Below are 16,032 nucleotides of genomic sequence, written 5' to 3' on the forward strand. Positions count from 1 at the left end.
CAGACCTGGCGTTCTCTGTGGCTTCCTGGCTACGTTCGGTCCAGGGCACCAGGCGAGGGTGACCTTCTCCATCGTCAGATACCACGGGGCCCCTCCCTTCCTGGGCCTGTGCTGCCTCCCTGGCCGTGCTGCTCAGGAAGACACCGTCTCAAACCTGCAGGGAAACCCGCTGCGCTGTTTCTGGCCAAGACCTCATGCCTGCATCCCCACTGACTTTAGGTTTCTCTTCTGCTCTGTCCCATCCCTCCCCTGAAGCAAAAAGTAAAAAGACAGGTAACCTCCCGGTGGGTGGGGGGGACACGCTATAGTGGGTTGCACTGTGTCCCCAGGGACAAGTTGAAGTCCCACCCCCACCTCGGGATGTGGCCTTATTTGGAAATGGAATCACTGCAGGTGTAACTGGCTGAGGTGAGGCCGCCTGGGGTACAGCGGGGCCCTGACCCGGCAGGACTGCTGTCCTCGTAAGAAGACGGCTTGGGAAGGAGGAGGGATGGTGTGACATGGCCACCAGCCAAGGGACGAAGGGTTGCTGCCGAGCCCCCGAGCTGGGAAGAGGGGAGGAAGGATTCCCAATAGGTTTCAGTCGGAGCACAGCCCTGCCCACACGCTGATATTCTTCGTTTTACAGTCGCACCTGCAGCATATGGAAGTTCCTGCACTAAGAGTCAAACTGGAGCTACAGCTGCCGGCCTACACCACAGCGCACGACTAAGCCGGATCCTTAACCCACTGAGCGAGGCCAGGGATTGAACCCGCGTCCTCATGGATACTAGTCTGATTTATTACGGCTGAGCTACGACAGGAATGCCATACAAGCAGTTTTCAAACAAAATGTAGTAGAAAAAGATAAGGGCTCGAAATCAGAACCCAGATTCAAATGCTGGCATCAGCCTTCACCAGCCGTGTGACTGTAAGCACATCAGTTAACCACTCTGGAAATGGAGTTTTCTCAGGCTATGAAAAGGAAACAGTGGGAGAGCTCCTGGGAGACGTGTGTCTTTGAATATAGTTTCGGATTTTCTCAAATCCCCAAGTAACAACAGGCAGAGCAACTGGCTAGAAAAGACAAAACCTTATGCGTGACATTTGCCAGATAATTCAGTGCCAAGGTGTCTTGGTCAACCCCAAAGTACAAACAGATGGGACCAACCGCTAAAGCCACACAGCTTGTGCGCTACTGGTGTCCAAGTGGGAGAACGCAGAGAGGCCACTGGGCGTCTACCAGAATAACAGGCAGAAGCCGGCAGACCAGTCTGCAGAGAGTGGCTGAAACCGGGAGTGGTTTGGCCCATTTCAATAGAGGGAGGATATGAAGGTCCTGCAGCAAGACCTCAAAGGCTTTGTGAACTCGTGGAGTTCCCTGGTGGCTCAGTGGGTTAAGGATCTGGCATTGTTACTGCTGTGGCATGGGTTCGATCCCTGGCCCAGGAACATCTGCATGCTGTGGGTGTGGCCAAAAACAACATACAAACAGTGTCCTGGGATCTTGAAACTGGCCTGGCAGGGCTTCCTTTCCGGAGAGAAAATTGCTTGGAGTAGAATCAAGATTGAGGAATGCAGGGATAAGAGAAGTGAAGAAAAGAGAACGTCCAATAATGAGAACCAAACCAACACATGTCACCAGCAGGCTGCTCCCTGAAAACAACAGAGAGATCCCTGTTAAGTTTAAAAACAAACAAACAAACAAAACTATTAGTACCAAGCCTTCTCATAAAATTTCAGGAAAACTAACTTCCTATAAAAATTAACAGCAGATGGAGTTTCCGTTGTGGCTCAGCAGAAATGAATCTGACTAGCATCCATGAGGACGCAGGCTTGATCCCTGGCCTCGCTAAGTGGGTCAAGGATCTGGCGTTGCCTTTAGCTGTGGTGTAGGTTGCAAAGATGGCTTGGATCTGGCATTACCATTCTGAGGCTGGAATCAAGCTGTTGGCTGGGGCTGTGATTTCCCCTGAGGTTCAGGGTCCTTCCCCAAGCTCACTGGTTGTTGGGTTTCAGTTCCCCATTGGTTGTAAAATGAAGACCTTTGGCTCCTATATAGGGTGCCTATTGTTCCCAGTTACACAGCCCTCTCCACAAGGTGGAAGTTTGCTTTTTCAAGGGTAATAGGAGAGTGTCTCTGCTGCTTTGAATCTCTCTGACCTCTAGATTCTCATTTAAATATTCACCTGATTAGGTCAGGCCCACCCGGTATACTCTCTTGATGACCTTAAAGCCAACCCAATGGGGAGCTTCTATCTGAAAAACACTCTCACCTTTGCCATGTAATGTAACCTAATCCCAAGAATAATATCCCCTCTGATTCCCAGGTCCCACCACGCTCAAGGGAAGGGGATTGGACATGACACATACACCACATGGCCAGACTCTTGGCAGCTATCCTTGAAGGTAATTTTTTGTTTGTTTGTTTTGCCTTTTCTAGGGCTGCTCCCATGGCATATGGAGGTTCCCAGACTAGGGATTGAATCGGAGCTGCAGCTGCTGGCCTATGCAAGAGCCACAGCAACACAGGATCTGAGCTGTGTCTGTGACCTACACCACAGCTCACGGCAATGCCAGATCCTTAATCCACTGAGCAAGGCCAGGGATCGAACCTGCAACCTCATGGTTCCTAGTCAGATTCATTAACCACTGAGCCACGATGGGAACTCCTTTGAAGGTAATTTTTAAAAAGCTACAAGACTTTAAGAAAGTGACACAGGAGTTCCCGTCGTGGCACAGTGGTTAACGAATCCAACTAGGAACCATGAGGTTGCGGGTTCGGTCCCTGCCCTTGCTCAGTGGGTTAAGGATCTGGCATTGCAGTGAGCTGTGGTGTAGGTTGCAGACGCGGCTCGGATCCCGTGTTGCTGTGGCTGTGGTGTAGGCCGGTGGCTACAGCTCTGATTCGACCCCTAGCCTGGGAACCTCCACATGCCATGGGAGCGGCCCAAGAAATAGCAAAAAGACAAAAAGACAAAAAAAAAAAAAAAAAAAAAAAAAAAAAATTTGCGATTGTGACACATATTGAAGACAGGCAAAGAAGGTCCAACACATGACTAACAGGAGTCCCAGAAGAAGAAAAACAAAGCAAGAGATCAGAACAAATACTAAAAACTACAGTTCAAGAGAACATTTCTACAGTAACAAAGATTTAAAACTACATATTGAAAGAGAACACACGTACCTGACCTGGGAATAAAATGACCCATAAAGATCAACACCAAAGCATATTCTACCAAAACTACACACTTTCAGGAAACAGAAAAATAAACCTGGAGCAGCTGGATAAAAAGGAGCACGTAACTTATGAAGAATACGGAGTTATCATAAGTCTTTTCAGCAGCAATGATTTATACAATGAGAGGAATGTATTTGAGATATTAAAGGAAAGATGGGCATCATGGATTTTATATTGAGTAAAAATACTTTTAAGGATAAAGAGGACACATTCTGATCAGCATGCAAGAACTCAGGAAATATTGTTTCTCTGAGGTCTTCCTGATAAATCTATTAGAGGATGAACACTGCAACTAAATATCTGCAAACATCAGCAGGCACTGGTGGTGACCATTACTGCATAATTATTTATAAAACTAAGACAAGTGAGGGTTAAAAAGGAGGGACTACAGAATGTGGTGACTACATGGTCTGACAGTAATATAATCATAACAAATAAAGGGAGATTGGAGGGGCATATGCAGACACACTTATTAAGTGTTTTCAATAATCATAAATAATATGGTAGCATTAGTAGGTTGTTCTGAGACTGCAGTGTGGGTGATGTGGCGTAAGGCGAATGAGTAATTATGGGAGATTCTATCATTTCCCACATCACTGAGAACCAGGACTTCAGTGCAGGAGAAAGAAGATACAGATGGAATATAGAAGTGATTAAATAAAAATCTTGTTGTTCTCAATTTGAATTGAAAAATTTTACATGAACCAAGATAGATGAGAGAGAGAGAGGGAGATGGATGTCTATAAATAGATAAAGACTTCTAAGGATCATTTCTCAGGTCTGTTCATGGACAAAGTCTGAAACCAACAACCAACCAGAATGCGGTGGTTACCCAAAGCCTTTGGATAATAGTCTTAAAATATCATTTCTCCACTAAAAGGAACCAGAGATTCTAGGAGAAATGGCTCATTCTGGATTGGAGGTAGGAAAGAAGGGTCTGAACATCTTGACATAATAAATAAAAAAAGAGTCATCAGAGATTATGAAGGTCATGTTGAAATGACTCAGGAGATCCCACTGGCCAATGATGGGCCAAATTAAGACTCAGTGAAGATATGAGTTGCAGTGGATTGAAACATATAAATTGTCCAAAAATATGTAACAGGAGTTCCTACTGTGGTGCCGTGGAATTGGTGTATTTCTGCAGGGCTGGGATGCAGGTTTGATCCCCAGCTAGTGCAGTGGGTTAAGGATCTGGCATTGCTGCAGCGTGGTATAGGTGGCCACTGTGGCTTGGATCTGATCCCTGACCCAGGAACTCCACGTGTCTCGGGGCAGCCAAAAGAGAAAAAAGAAATTCCATACTAATATTTAAACAAAAATTAATCAATCACCTTCTGAGGATGACAGGCTGCTAATTCATTATCTTGAAGGCTGAGTAAGCAAAAGGAAAGAATCCAGCATTGATCTGGTCTTTGCTATTTGAAAGTGCCGTTGGGCAGCCAAATAGCAGATGAAAGGATAAATCCCCTTGTAAATTATTACAGCCAATAAAGTTGTTTACACTGCAGAATTAAAATAGCACTATTTTGCAACTCCGGAAAGGTGTTCGATCAATTACAGCCATTTTTTTTTTTTTCCATTCAACTTCAGAGCCAAATGAGATCAGCAGGAGTGAGTGGAATGAATCTAAACCGTCACTTTTATTAACAATACTCTGTGATACTTTAATAACATATATGTATATTTTGAAGATATAACAATTTTATTGATCCATTAGAAAAAAATAAAAGCATGTGCCCTCTGGTCTAAACCCCTTGGCACAGATGGTGGTTCTTAAGCACCGGTTCTTCTCAATGGCCAGGATGAACATTTAGCACAATTTCTCCTGGGAATAAGATTTAAATTTTTATTTAAGGGTAAGTTCAAGGGCACAAACTTCCAGGTATAAGATGAATAAGGTCTGAGGATCTAATGCGAAACTACTGGATAGCGCCGAAGTGCGTAACTGAAATTTACTCAGAGTAGAATCTAAAAGTTCTCTCTCTCTCTCACTCACACACACACACACACACACACACGATAAACATGTGAGGCGATGGATGTGTGTAAATGAACTAGGTTAGGGAATCTTCACAATTGTATGTATACCAAGTCATCTCTAGGCACATTGTATTTATCTTACAGTTTTATTTGTCAGTTTCACCTCAATAAAACTGAATTAAAAAAAAACAACAACAACTATATATTTGGATCTAGGCATCCCGCCATGGAAGCCCAGGGCAGGGAGGGTGTTCCCTCCGTCAGCAGGGGAGGTGGGAGGAACTGAACTCACGGCTCAGGTGGCCTCCTCCCTCCACAGGGAGGATGAGGGATAAGGCAGGAGGCCACGATGCCCAAGGGGAATCCGTGGGAGCCTCACTACCAACCCGCACCTGCACCACCTGGCTGCTGTGACCATCAAATGAGACAACAGAAAGTACCTCCTACCCTCGGGAACCAGTTCACTGTCAACGAAATTTATAAAATGTTATTTACAAACAACAGTCTGGTGGCTATGTGCAGCGTGGGCTTCTCCCTGCCCTGCTGCTTCCCACATTCTGTTTCTCAGGAGCGGGAGGAAATGCCCAGCGCTGCCCAGGTCCGGGCCAGACACCACCCACCGAGACTTCCCAGCAAGTGGGGGCAGCTGCAGAGGAGACCCTGGACCCGATCGCCCCGACGACATTCCCTGAGACCAATTTAAACGTTAAAAAGTTCGGAGTTCCCGTCGTGGCGCAGTGGTTAACGAATCCGACTAGGAACCATGAGGTGGCGGGTTCGGTCCCTGCCCTTGCTCAGTGGGTTAACGATCTGGCGTTGCCGTGAGCGGTGGTGTAGGTTGCAGACAGGGCTCGGATCCCGCGTTGCTGTGGCTCTGGCGTAGGCCGGTGGCTACAGCTCTGATTCAACCCCTAGCCTGGGAACCTCCATATGCCGCGGAAGCGGCCCAAGAGATAGCAACAACAACAACAACAAAAGACAAAAGACAAAAAGACAAAATAAATAAATAAATAAATCTCATAAACGTTAAAAAGTTCACAATCTTGTGGAGAACAAATATTTCCCCCATTGGCCAAGTTTAAACCCCTGGAACATCATCAAAAATTAGCTGTTCCCTCCTCGGTCGTGTAGGTGCCCAGGTAAGAGGCAGTTCTTAGATTTTTCTCCATTCACCATCTTGCCTTTCCCAAGGAGATGGAGCAAGTCAGGCTTTTCAAAACGTGGAACAGGACTCCTCTGGTGGCGGGTGGTGTTGCCAGGCAACAGAAGCCAAGCCCGGAAGAGCCTGTCTCCCTCCTCCTCCTTCCCCTCCCCCACCTTTTCCTCTCATCATGCTCCAGACTATACTAATAACCATAATGAACATATTTGGGTATTTATCATGCTCCAGATTCTGCTGTAAGTGCTCTGACATCAATAATGCATCCAGGGAGTTCCCATCATGGCGCAGTGGTTAACGAATCCGACTAGGAACCATGAGGTTGCGGGTTCGATCCCTGACCTTGCTCAGTGGGTTAAGGATCTGGAGTTGCCGTGAGCTGTGGTGTAGGTCACAGACACGGCTGGGATCCTGCGTTGCTGTGGCTGTGACGTAGGCTGGCAGCTACAGCTCCGATTCAACCCCTAGCCTGGGAACCTCCCAAGTGCAGCGGGAGCAGCCCAAGAAATGGCAAAAAGACAAAAAATAATAATAATAATAATAATAATTCACCCATTCCTCACCCGGGCCCCATGACGTAGGCACTGCTTTACAAATGAGACACCAGGGAACTTGCTTGTGGTCACAGTAGTTAAGTGTTCGAGCTAAGGTTCAGGGCCAGACTCTGAAAGTTCGGCTCCAGAGCCTGTGCGTTTGTTACCGCCGTCTGCTGCCTCAATCCAGATTTCAGGCTGGGCTTTGGACAGGTGAAAGAGAAAAGGCTTCATGGCTCCCCTGAATCAGAAACCTAATAACCAGGAAAAAAAGAATGCTTCCTGAGGTCCAGTCTGGCGAACAGAAATTCTGTGCAGGGATGAGAGCCTCCGGGCAGGGCCACCATCAGAGAGGACAATTTCCTTCGTCTTTGTGTACAAATATTTGGCGGGAACGCTCCCTCCAGGCTCAGCTTGCAAGTGGTCTGAGCAGCCCTCAAGCCGCAGTGACTGAGGCTGAGGACACGGGTTCCTGCCGCCCCGCATCCCGGGAGTCATTCTGGGACGTGTTCACCGCGCTTTTCAGAGGCTCCAGCAGAACGAGGTGCCCTCCTTAGTGACCTTGGTAACACCGCCTCACGCGGTTTTTCTTCTGTTTCTGTGCCCCCTTCCTGTTCTCAGTCCTGCTGCTTAAGAGCACTTCCCAAATAAATCACTTAGATGAGAACAGCTTCAATGCTAGAAAGCTCGCTATCTTGCTAGGACAAGTCACTCTCTGTCTTGAGCTCTGCTTTTGAAGGAAGCCAAACTGGGACCCCCAGTGCCCTTCACTCCAGATCCTCTGACAGGATGCTCCGCGTAAAACGCGCTGCCCCTTCTGGTAAAAGCTGCAGGGGGTGGGGGTGGGGGCACAGGTTGAGAGAGCAAGCGCACACAGCACCAACCTCTGCCTGGTGTCCTGGCTGTCAGCCTGGCTAGCCTTCAGTCTTGCAGCCTCCACCACCCAGGAAGCTCCCTTAAAATAAATCTCATTTTGTATATATAAATACGTGTGTCAGTCTGGAGAAGCCTCCCTGATTTTCGTTACCTGGATTTCACCTGCTCATATTATTTGGAGGAGCGGGTACAGGGATCCACAAGGTGATAGGGCCGCCCCCATCTAGGATGCCTTTCTAAATAGCCCTGGGCATTTGCTGCCCATTTCCCAGTAGATGGAACACGAATTTTTCTGCATCAGAGCCTAGGTGCTGACACGGCTTTGCGGACGGGCCTCATGACCCTGCAGGTCTTACTGGCTAAGATTGAGAGAGGAAACTAAAAAGGGACTGGAGAGTTCCAGAAGCCTCAGCCTCGCACAGCCTCCAGGTTGAGAAGTGGGGGCTGTCACTGCCTATGAGATGGAGCTGCAGGTGCGTGTAAAAGACTCAGCTTTGAAAAGCATCCTCATCTATCCACACGGCTGATGCAAACCCCAGCATTAATGTTCTTTAAAGATCTGATTCCTGCTCTCATTTCTACTCATCATTTTAGTGATGATTTTTTTTTTCCCACTGAGCCCACTGGCTGAACAGGAAGTAGCTGCCCTCCAGTCATCTAGCCCTGGCTGAATGGCCGCCGGGGCCCTTCCTTCTGCTTTCAGTCCGTGCAGCATTGTGGTCAGGCTTCTGCTGGTGACAGTGCCCATAAGGCAGCTGGGAACTGGGAGGTGGGAGGCCAGCCATGGGGAAATGAGGCGCTGTGGGGTTTTTATTTAGCTTTTATTTTTACCGTAATTGTATGCAAACAGCTTTAAGAGTCAAACCTGTTAAAAAGTTAAATAAAGACTTAAAAATTGGAAAAAAAATCTATCTTGGGAGTTCCTGGTGTGGCTCAGCAGGTTGAGAAACTGACAAGTATCCATGAAGATGTGGGTTCAAACCCTGGCCTCACTCAGTGGGTTGGGGATCCAGTGTTGTCACCAGCTGTGGCATAGGCCACTGATGCGCAGTTTGGATCTGTCATGGCTGTGGCTGTGGCACAGGCCACAGATGTGCAGTTTGGATCTGGCATGGCTGTGGCTGTGGCATAGGCTGGCAGCTACAGCTCCAATTCCACCCCTGGCCTGGGAGCATCCATAAGCTACAGGTGCTGCAAAAAAAAAAAAAAAAAAAAAAAAGGAGTTCCCTAGCAGAAACAAACCTGCTTAGGAAACATGAGGTTTTGGGTTCACTCCCTGGCCTTGCTCAGTGGGTTGAGGATCCCGTGTTGCCGTGAGCTGTGCTGTAGGTCACAGATGCAACTTGGATCTGGTGTTGCTGTGGCTCTGGTGTAGGCTGGCGGCTACAGCTCCGATTCACCCCCTAGCCTGGGAACCTCCGTATGCCATGTGTGACCCTAAAAAGACAAAAGACAGAAAAAAAAAAGCTATCTTCTCCCAACTTTTTCTCGAGAGCAACTATTTAAAATTGCTTTAAAAACTGATTCTTAGGTATTTGCCTCCATTCTGCACATCTCTGGGGGCTTTTCAAGGTTAGGATGCTCTACTTTTATAACGGATCCAATTCCCAAGGTTGGATATTCAATGATTGCTCCAAGAGAGAAGGATCTGGTGCCAGTTTTTAAAGGGCTAAATATGGAGACCAGCGATCTCGTATTAACAGAGCACTCAACAGTTATCTAAGTGATGGTGGCTCATTACTCAAAGCTTTCATGACAGCTTTCCCTGGAGCAGATCTGAAATATTACAGGCAATTTACGGGAAGTGTGTATTTAAAATTCTTTCTGAAAATGCTTTTTTCTCAGTCTCCTAATACCACTTAGTATCTGTAGTATCTGGCCTGGGAATATGCCTGAGAGACAGGCTTCAAAAAACACCAGCAAAGCAATGAGGGTGGCCTGGGGCTCAGGGGCAGACCCTACTCCCCAACGGTTCTCCACAGTGCAGCTGCAGGCTTGTCAAAATGCAGACCCTTCTGAGAGGCAGGGTGCAGAGCTGATGATGCCTTTTCAGCGGTCCTGCCGCCGTTTAATTTTAAAGGAAGAGCACAGCATGAGTTCCTGCCGGGATGTCCCTTTCACCTGCCTGGGACCCAGATGTTTCCTGTCCTCGCCTTCCTTCCCAGACCCATCATTCATCTTGGAAGGAACTGGAGAAGCAGCTTTAGCCTGTGGAGGTGCTTTGATGACTGCAGCCAGTGGAACCTTCCCGACCACCTTGCTGCATAAATTATGTAAATAACCGCCTGGAGTTTCACTGACCTGCCTGCTCCAGTGGTCCCATTACCACGTTGCTCTCACTGTCACACGGTGTAAATCATGCACCATCTGCTAAAGACACATGACACAGTTTGGGCCCCCAAACCTATATTTATTATTCCCTGGAGGAATTTTAAAAGGACTCATGTCAATTTTTGAAAATTCTGGGAGGGTGATGGATGAGATTCCGTTCACAGCCCTCTGGGAGGTGACGATGGCTTTATTTCGTTTCCGCATATATGACTGCCCTTCACTCACTTCTTCGAGTCTCACACTGAGGTTTTGTTCTTTCTTTTTTTTTTTTCTTTTGCGGCCACACCCACGGCATGTGGAAGTTCCGCAGGCCAGAGATTGGACCTGTGCCACAGCAGTGACCGCAGCCGAAGCAGTAACAATGCCAGATCCTTAACCTGCTGCACCCCCGTGGAACTCTCTGTCCTTTCCTTTATGTACGAGCTGTGCGTCCATTTTTTCCTAATTACATCTTTCTTTCCTTTAGTTTTTCAGCTTGTTATTGTGATTATATGAGAAGAGAATTACTTTTTTTTTTTTAAATCTTTTTAGGGCCACACCCGCAGCATATGGAGGTTCCCAGGTTAGGGGTCTAATTGGAGCTGTAGCCACCAACCTACACCCCAGCGCATGGCAACGCTGGATCCTTAACCCACTGAGCAAGGCCAGGGATCGAACCGGCGTCCTAGCTGGGTTCATTACCACTGAGTCACAACGAGAACTCCTAAGTTTTGAATATTTATCTTCCAGTCACTTTAGGGAATTATCTTACTAGTTTTAAGCATTTTCTGTCAATTTTGTTTTCTAGGTGGGTGATTATTTTATCAAATTCTTGTCTCCTTTTCAATATGTATAATTCTTGGTCCATTCAGAACTCAGTAAGAATACTTCTTGTTCCAACGATTTTGTTAGGTATTTTTTTTTTTTTTGTCATGTTAAGGAAATAACATTTGTTTGTTGTTTCACTATGGATTTTTTTTTTTTATTTGGGGAAGAATGCTGGATTTTGTTCAGATAAAGTCTCTAGAGCTGGACTTTGGGGTCAGGTCCCACTGAGCAAGTAGACAAATCTGATGTTGGTACCTAAGAAGGACAGCTTTTCAAACGTCCAGGAAATGTCAACAGTTTATGGGGACAGCAAGACAGTGTCTTTCCAATTAGATTATTCCAGATAACCCAGAACTATTCCGGTAGGATTAAGGGCGTGCCCCTCAGCCACCACTGCTTCCCTCCATCCTTGCCCTCCCTGTGGGGCCTGTGAGACCTCTCCCAGGCTGCCTGGACTCTGGGCTGGAGGTGGAGTAGAGGCTAGAGGCAAGGGGAGGCCAGAATGTTTCTCCCTCTGGTTCTCTGCCTCCTGGGGTGTCCTTGGAAGAGGCTCCGTGGCCTCCTGGGCTCCACTCTCACTGAACAGCCCTCCTTTGATGGCCGAGCGAGATTCAGATGGCCCTGTTGTGGGGGCTTCTGGTAGCACCTCCTCAAACCATCTCTCCTGCCATTGGATTCCAGCCATGCAGCTCTGTGGGGACCCTGGGGTTTGATGCTCTGTATTAAATTCCCTCTGGCTGAAATCCGGGCGGAGGGCCCTGACTGAGCTGGTCCCCCACAGTCCATGTAGCTGCTAAGGATTCTCACACTGCAGCCCAGGTCCCCGACCTCTGTGCTCGGGTTTCTGGACACACTGCTCTGTCGGATGTGGATGAGTGGGCAGCCCTGAGTCCCAACGCCAGGACCAGCCTGCCTCTCTCCGCCAGAGGACTGGGCAGTGTTGGGAGCCCTCTATCAGGCGCTGCAGCCTGCAGGAGGCTATAGATGGGCCTTTTCGCAAAGCCCCTGGCACAGGGAGGGGTGCCTGGGCTTTGGAACGGGCTGAGGGGGCTACTCTTGCCACAGAAGTCCTATCGATGAGTATGCTGAGCCCTTAAGTTCTTTTCTCAGCATCTTAGCCACTGCAATGGAGGCAAAGCCAGGTCCAGTTTTTCTCTGGGTACCATTCTTTTCCCGCGGTCCCTGATGTTGCCTTCATCTTGCAGGCCATTCCTTTCCGGCTCGGTTCTGCTGGAGGAAGAACAACCACTACAGTGGTTAAGAGCTTGGGTTTAAAACCAGCTCGGCCTCCTATGCGTGCCTTAGTTTTGTCACCTGTAAAATGGGATTGAGAGCGGCAGCAACTCGTCTCGGGGGTCACCAGTCATCAGACAAAACCCAACTCGCCATTTCTTAGCTCCACTGTGTTCGCAGCACCTGCTGTCTGCTTCTGTGCCAGACACCTGCACACACTCACCTCACATAGTTCCCAGCACAGATGTGCAAGGCAGTGCTACGGCCTCGCCCCACAGAGGAGGAAAGCAGGCTTCGATGGTTAAGGAACTTGCCCCAGACCTCGCCCGGTGGGAAAGAGAGCTGCGTGGGCAGTGCCAACAGGCCCTCAAAGTCCTTCCTCCGCAGCCTGCACCCTGAGGTCTCTACGGTCCAAACCAAACCTGCTGCAGTTTCCAGAACATTCCATGCTGTTTCATTCCCGTTTCTTGCCTACATGCTGTTCTCCCCAGTGCATTTTGAGAATTATGAGTAATCGGATTTGGCAAAAACAAGTGGTGTGGACGTGGGGAAGTAGGGAGAGAAGACAGGACGGGCGGAAGCGAGGGATGCAGTGATGCAATCCAGGCTGCGTTTAGGTTTTTGAGCAGGCGCGCGAGTGCGCCCCGTGCCCTCCCATTCCTGAAGGGGGCGCTGTGGCCTTCTACTTGGGATCCTGACACCAAAACCTGTGGTTTCAACATCTGGGGCTGGGGTTGAAAAGTCCATACAGGAGTTCCTGTCATGACTCAGCAGTTAACGAACCTGACTAGTATCCATAAGGACGAGGGTTCGATCCCGGACCTCGCCCAGTGGGTTAAGGATCTGGCACTGCCATGAGCTGTGGTGCAGGTCACAGATGCGGCTCAGATCCCGAGTGGCTGTGGCTGTGGCCAGCAGCTGCAACTCTTGATTCGACCCCTAGCCTGGGAACCTCCATATGCCGCGGATGTGGCCCTAAAAAGACAAAAAAAAAAAAAAAAAAAAGAAAAGTGCATACAGCATGTCTGCCTCTGATGGACTTCGCTTAGCTGGAGTGGTTGCCATGGCAATGCACAATTACCATGGCGCTACTAGAAATGGGACTGATGGCCCAGTCACCAGCCATTGATCGTCACGTCTTTTGTTTCCTCCCCCCACAAAAGCTTTTCTTTCAAGACAGTACATGCATGAGAAACACTTTCAGGCTGATAGGAATTACGACCCTCGGTGTAAACCACTTTTCATCTTCTTGGCTGGGGCCAAGGGAAGAAATGGGGAGAATTTGCTACTGAGGGTGGCTTATGACAGGGGCCTACCAGTTTGCCACAGTGCCTAGACGTCCCAGGAGCCTGTGCCCCTGCCTCTCCAGCTCCATTTCAAATCCCAGTCACTGATCCCCCAACTTCCTGACCTGACCTTGGGTTTAGCTTCTCCAGGGCTCGTCCTCACTCTACCCAAGAGCAGAGCTTGAAGAAAGAGTTCCGAAGATTTCACAAGTCTTATGGTTTGTCCCAAATATACTACTACTGTTATTGTTGTTGTTATTATCATTTTGTCTTTTTGCCTTTTCTAGGGGCGCTTCTGCAGCATAAGGAGGTTCCCAGGCTAGGGGTCTAAGCGGAACTGCAGCCGCCGGCCTACACCAGAGCCACAGCAACACGGGATCTGAGCCTCGTCTGTGACCTACACCACAACTCACGGCAATGCCAGATCCTTAACCCACAGAGCAAGGCCAGGGATCGAACCCACAACCTCATGATTCCTGGTTGGATTCGTTAACCACTGAGCCACGACGGGAACTCCACGATTACTGTTATTATTAAATCTTACTCTTCCTTCCACGTTCAGCTCCAGTCACCATGAAGCACACTGAGCACCAAAAATTAGTAACAATACTTGTGGAACCTAACCCAGGCCTCCCTCCTCCCTTCCTGATCCCACATAGCTCTTGGTCTGTATCACATTCATTCATTCATTCATTCAACAAACACTGACCACCTACAAAGTGCCAGGCACTGCACTGGGTTTTGGACACTGACCAAAACAGAGAAACGCCTGTTTGCATACAAGCAATACAATACATGAGGAGATTATGCAGGGTATTAGGAGGTGACAAGTGCCAAGAAGAAAAATGAGCAAAGAAAAGAGAGTGGAAAGGGCATTTCAGCGTAAAAGGGTGGAGCGGCAGGTGCTCACTGAGCGGAGAGCTGGGGACAAGGGGGAAGCAGATCATGGGGACGTCAAGGAAAAGGACACGGCAGGCAGAGAGGAGCCAGCGCAAAGCCCTGAGGTACGCGGCTTCTGGCATGTTGGGTGCCCAGCTGGCTACGGCAGGGCGGGGCAGGGTGGAGAGGACAGGTGTGGGAGAGGTGGCCAGAGGAACGGAGGCCCTGCAGGTCATGGGTGTGAGATCGGAGCCCTTGGGGTTTCTGCCAGAGGGTCTCTCTAACTGTTGTTTGGAGGATAGACCACGAGGGCGGGGCTGGAGGTAGAAACCAGGTGACAGATGATGCGACTGGGAGCAGACTGGCGCTGCGGAGGCGGTGAGACGTGGGGGTTCTGGCGACGCCCTGACAGCAGCACCACCTGGAAGGCCCCACAGGACTGGAAGTGTGGATGCAGAAATCGGGCGGTCAGCTTGCTTTCTGGCTTGAGTCACAGGGAGGCTGGCAAGGCCGGGGAGAGAAGGGGAGGCGGTGAGAGCAGCTCCGGAGCGGGCGGGGAGCAGGGCTCGGGCCGGGGGGGTGCTCAAGAGCCTGCATCTGTGTGACACCCCAGTGGAGACGTAAAGTGAGCGCTGAGATCCACGAGTCTGGAGTTCATGGACAGAGGTCCCATCACAGGCACCACCTTGGGACTCAGGCGGGAACAGCTGATTTCTAGACTCACGGAGAGCCTCGGGATGCAGAAGCACCCAAGGGCGTGAGAGGAGTCCCAGGAGGGAGCCCTGGGACGCCAGCCTGAGACCATCAGGAGGAAGCGGCTGCGGAGATGGGAGAACGACCCACAAGGCAGAAGGAAACCACGGGCGTGATGTCGAGGCTGGAGGTGCGCCTCCAGGAACAGGACAGGTGGCCAGAGTCCTGCGGGGAAGCGCACACGAAGCTGGGGACCTAGGTGGGTCAGCAGCCGTGGCTCCGAGGCTAGATGGAGGAGGGGCTCAAGAAGAAAATCAGGGGACAGAGGAAGGATGCCTCCTCTGTCCTTGGAGGAGTTTGGGTGGAAAGAGGAGCAGAGAAGCGGGCAGCTGGAGGGGCCCCGGGGTGGGAAGGAGCAGCCTTCGTGTGCGGGTGGCAGGGGGTACTGTGTTCCTGGGGCTCTGTGGGCTCCTCAGGAGTGTCAGCTCTCCTGCCGCCTGGGAGAAGCCCAGGCCAGTGAAGTCCGACCTTTGGGGGCTCCTTGTTCTTTTTTTTAAAAAAAGCCTCAGGTGTTTCCAACCCACAGCCAAGACCAAGGACCACTGCGTGAGAAAGAAATACTGATGGAGCAGAAAGAGGGGGGTACGTGCTGGAGCAGAGGAGGGGGGTCTGGGGAAGAAAAGGGTCTTTATGGGGACAGGGGCAGGGCTTTGGGGAGCAGGGGAGCGGCATGGTTTGCCTCTGCTGACGGGTAAGAGAGCCGTCTGGGCACCGACGCCCCATGGGGAGGGGGCCTAGTGGGAGCTGCCTTCTGACTGTCCCTTCGTCAGAGGAACAGGTCAGAGGCTATCAGTGCAGGGCGGGTGGGGGAGGGTGGTGGAGGCTTCAGGAGCGTGAAGGGGGCTCTGATGGTCACCAAGGGGAGGGGGACAGAGAAGGGCTGGGGAGGTGTCCTGGGGTCCCTCTTAAGCTTGAGATCAGTAATGACATAAAGGAGACCACTCAGCCTGGCGGCCTTCTCCCTGCAGCTCC

At 49.8% G+C, this 16,032-nt stretch overlaps 1 protein-coding gene across 10 annotated transcripts in view; it reads right to left on the reverse strand.

Moving 5' to 3' along the window:
- The window catches only part of GALNTL5 (polypeptide N-acetylgalactosaminyltransferase like 5), a 121,271-nt gene that overhangs the window by 89,822 nt on the left and 15,417 nt on the right, over positions 1-16,032 (reverse strand). The window contains exon 2 of one of the 10 annotated variants that reach the window (XM_085005175.1): positions 1,469-1,635. The exons of the other annotated variants lie outside the window; for them this stretch is intronic. The gene's annotated coding sequence lies outside the window, so the exon portion shown is untranslated. The remainder of the gene's footprint in view (positions 1-1,468; positions 1,636-16,032) is intronic. 10 annotated transcript variants of the gene reach the window in all.

The sequence above is a fragment of the Sus scrofa genome, chromosome 18 (genome assembly GCF_054392235.1).
Source record: "Sus scrofa isolate SSC_HxYL_T2T_F1_AM1 chromosome 18, Sscrofa_HxYL_maternal_Yorkshire_Landrace_v2.0, whole genome shotgun sequence".
NCBI lineage: Eukaryota > Metazoa > Chordata > Mammalia > Artiodactyla > Suidae > Sus > Sus scrofa.